This window comes from Apium graveolens, chromosome 4 (assembly GCF_009905375.1).
Source record: "Apium graveolens cultivar Ventura chromosome 4, ASM990537v1, whole genome shotgun sequence".
Taxonomy (NCBI): Eukaryota; Viridiplantae; Streptophyta; class Magnoliopsida; order Apiales; family Apiaceae; genus Apium; species Apium graveolens.
Genome location: NC_133650.1, coordinates 118767971 through 118772806, shown reverse-complemented (window position 1 = coordinate 118772806; position 4836 = coordinate 118767971).

The window sequence follows — 4836 nt, the reverse complement described above, 5'->3', positions numbered from 1 at the left end:
ACAAAATGGAGTGGTGGAAAGGAAAAACATATCTCTTATTGAAGTTGCAAGAACAATGCGAGAAGAATCAAAGTTATCAACATATTTTTGGGCTGAAGCTGTGAATACTGCATGCTCCACTCAAAATATTTCTTTGGTTAATCAAGAAAAATGCATGACACCCTACCAATTGTTCAAGAATAGGAAGCCAACTCTAAATTTCCTACATGTCTTTGGATGCAGATGATATATCTTAAGTAATCAAACTGATCAACATGGAAAGCATATAGAGTCTACAATCTAAGAACCAACATTGTTATGGAATCTGTACATGTTGTGTTTGACGACAAAAAGATTAAAGGACTGCAAGATGGAGATTTCCATGAGAGCCTCAAATTCGATAATGTTGAGATGGTTAATGATGACAGTGATGATGAAAGTGATCAATAGTGGCTAAGGATAATATAGAAAAATCTACAACTAATGAAGCACATAACTCAACATCCGTCCAGTTACATAATTCCTCATCCGTTGGTAGAAAATCAGCTTCATCCGTTGAGATACAAAGTGCATCATCCGTCGGAACAATGAGAGAAACTGAGAGTCAAAATAGATCACTTACAGAAAGAACCATATCCTCAAGTCAAAGATCCATAAACTCAGGGGGAGTTTCTCTTAATCAAAACTCAGTCTCATATCAAGACAATAATGAGGCCTCTTCATCTAGAGCTAATCTATCACAACAGAGAAAATGGACTAGAGATCACCCTTTTGAGCTCATTATTGGTGATGCATCCTCTAGAGTTCTAACAAGGAAAGCAACTCAAGAAGAATGTCTATATAACAGCTTTCTTTCAAAGGAAGAACCAAAGAAGGTTGAAGAAGCTCTGTTGGATCCTGATTGGGTTTTAGCTATGCAGGAAGAGCTAAACCAATTTGAAAGGAACAAGGTATGGAAGCTGGTGCCCAAGCCAAAAGGAAAGAATCCAATTGACACCAAGTGGGTAATCAGAAACAAGATGGATGAAAATAGCATAGTGGTCAGGAACAAAGCTAGATTGGTTACTAAGGGCTAGTGTCAACAAGAAGGAATAGATTTTGATAAAACTTTTGCTCCTGTTGCAAGACTTGAAGCCATCAGAATTTTCTTAGCCTATGCAGCCCATGCAAATTTCAAAGTCTATCAAATAGATGTCAAAAGTGCCTTTCTGAATGGAGATTTGGAGGAGGAAGTCTATGTCAGTCAGCCTCCTGGTTTTGAAGATCCAAATTTTCTAGAATATGTCTGCTATCTTTTGAAAGCACTTTAAGGATTAAAGCAAGCACCTAGATCCTCGTATGATACTTTGTCAAAGTTTCTCTTAGAAAATCACTTCACAAGAGGTACTATTGACAAAACTCTATTCTTTAGAAATGTTAGGCTCTAGTATACTTATTCAAATTTATGTAGATGATATTATATTTGGCTCTATAGATGAAAAAGTTTGCAAAAAGTTTGCCAAATTGATGCAAAGTAAGTATGAAATGAGCATGATGGGAGAACTAACTTACTTTGTTGGCTTACAATTTAAACAAGTTAGTGATGGAATACTCATTAGTCAAACCAAATATATTTACGATCTTTTAAAGAAGTTTGATCTAATGGATTGCACATCTGCAAAAACTCCCATGGCCACTGCAACTAAGCTTGAATTAAACACTATTGAAAAGTCTGTGGATATTTCAAGCGATAGAGGCATGGTTGGCTTACTATTGTACTTAACAGCTAGTAGGCCAGATATAATGTTTGCTACTTGTCTTTGTGCTAGATTTCAGGCTGATCCTATAGAATCTCATTTAGTAGCTATTAAGAGAATTTTCAGATATCTCAAGGGAACACCAAAACTTGGCATTTGGTACCCTAGAGATTCTGGTTTTGATCTAACTGGTTATTCATATACAGATTATGCAGGTTGTAAAATAGATAGAAAAAGTACAACAGGTCAATTTCTAGGAAACAAGCTTGTATCCTGGTTTAGTAAAAATCAAAATTCAGTTTCAACTTCTACAGCTGAAGCTGAATATATTGCTGCTGGTAGTTGCTGTGCACATATTTTATGGATGAAAAACCAACTGTTGGACTATGGTCTACAAGTGGACAGAATTCCTATTTTCTGTGATAACACAAGTGCAATTGCCATTACTGAAAATCCAGTATAGCATTCAAGAACAAAGCACATAGACATCAAGTACCACTTCATTAGGGAACATTTGATGAATAGTACTGTGGAACTTCATTTTGTTCCAAGTGAAAAGTAGCTTGCAGATATCTTTACCAAGCCACTTGATGAATCCACCTTTTCTAGGTTGGTAAGTGAGTTATGTATGCTTAATTATTCTTAAATTATCTATGATAATTTTGTAAGCTACGATGCAGCCAGAAACTTAATTGATTTTTCTGTTTTAGATAAAATTTTGGCTAAGTCAAAATTTACATCTCAACGGAAGCTCATTATCCACCAAGTTTGATCATCCGTCGATATTGAATATCTTAATAAAAATCAATCACTTTTCTGGATTATTTTATACCCGACGGATAACTGTTTTATCCTCATCCGTCGAATTGTCTACATCTTAGCCGTTAAAAGTACTGAACATTATTCATCGGATATACTTATAGTCTGTAAGTATATCAAGACGGATAATTGACAGAATTTTGACAGTTTATTTTATATTAAATGGCTATTTTAGGAAATTTTAATTGGTTACTTTATTTTACTTTATTACTTTTGACAGTTTATTTCTGAGATAGTACAAAAGCTAAATTTATTTTCATTCATTTCTTTTATCTTTCTCTACTGCAATTAACTACTCTCATCTTCTTCAAAGCAAAACCCTCTCTCTTTCTGTAACTTTTCTTGCTCTAACAATGGCACTAGTAGTCAAAATCATGTCTCGGTCAGGATATATTTATGAGAAGAACAATTTTGTGGCACTTGTGAACAAAGAGATTCCAGCATCTGAAGATTATCACAAAATGATGGATTTTGTGAAGGGATGCAAGCTTAATTATGCCATGCTGGAATCACCCACAATATACTGCGAAGTTGTGGAGGAGATATGGACAACTGATGTTTATCAGGCTAGTGACAAAACCATCACGCTCTCCATCAAAGGTAAGGAACACTGCATTAACTGTGACATTATCAAAGCATGCTTTAAAATTCTAGATAACACCACTACTAATCTACACACATATGCTGATATAGTTAATTTGCTTAACTTCATGGGCTATGTACTTCCTACTACTAAATTAAGTGACATTAGGAGGCTAGTTTTAGGAAAGAGTGGAGTTTCTTGTGTGATGTAGTTACCAAAGTGTTTTCTAGTAAGATAAGTAACTTTGATTCTGTCAATACTACTATGCTTAACATGCTTTACATGCTTCTTACTGATAAGTACTTCAATTTCACTTATGATATTATGTTTGAGTAAGGATATAAGTTAGGAGAGGTTAATAAGAGATCTAAACATATCTATTATGCTAGATTCCTTATGATTATTGCTAACTATATCTGTGAAGATCTTGTAATTGAGAACCCAACCAATAAATTAGATTGTTGGGTTCAAGAAAGAAGGGTAATTGCAGACTTCAATAGAGTTGATCACCACAAGGAGGTGCCCTTGGTTTAGTTTCCAATCATGGAGGGCCCTCAGGTAAGTGAGATAAGCACCACTGTCCAAACATTTCAACCTCTCAAATTTCTTTGCCTTTGAGTGTGGCCATGACATCTGTGTCAATGAACAAACTGATGTCTATCCAAGCCACCAAAATAAAAATTTCAAAAACCAAATCAAAGAAAACCCCCTCTGATTTCTCCCAAAAGAAATTAGTTGCAAAATCCACCAAGCGCCAAGAGGGGAGTGTGAAGGTGAGTGAGTTAGGTGAGGGACAGGGTGAACATCAAAGAACCCCTAAGGATAAGGTTGGAGAGGTGAGTGTTTCCAAGCCTAGCCACACTGCAGTTTCCTAACAAACTGCAGTGCTTAAAAAGGACTTAAGCTCATTGTTAATTGCATCCTCCCAAAAGGATGTAACTATTGAACAAAGCTCTCAGCCAAGAGCACAGGCCAAGAGGGTAAGGGACACTAGCTCACCCCAAACATAAGCCAGAAAGAAGAAATCTAAACCAACTGGGGATGCACAGGGAACAGACACGGTGTAAACTGAAGCTAAAGACTCAATCACTGCACCATCTCAAATTCAGATTGATGTTGCTCCAATAAATGTGGAGTCATATCCAAAATCCTTAATTATAGAAGCACCACAAACACTAAACTCTGCCACAAATTCTTTGGATGTGGATATGATCAATACATCAAATACTGATTCCCCTTCTTTAACTCAGTTGGGGAAGCCAAAATCTAGTATAAGTGAGCATCATCTTTTGGATGATTTGTTGGCTCACTTTCTAATTCTTTCAGAAATTATTGAGACATCTGTGCCCAAATTTTCATCAATCTGTACAGAGTCTACAATAGTCTCCACTCCAAACTCATTCATTTCTTCTATTCCGATGGATATTGTTCATCCATCGGTTAGTGATTGTATCCCGATGGATGTCCCTAACAGCAGTCATTCGTCGGCTGAAATTTCAATAATTGTTACAAGTGTAGATGAGTTAGTAGTTGTACAATCACTCTTAGGACTGAGGGAAGGGAGTGAATTGAATGAGAGGCTGAGTTGCTCTCAGGCGAAAGGAGAGGAAATGAGTGATCAAATGCAGGCTATTTCTTCCAGCCTGACAGAAGAGAGTGAGAGGAGTTCCACCTTAGTAGATGAAGGTGAGGGTGTGAGGGTAGTGAGCCAAGGGGAGC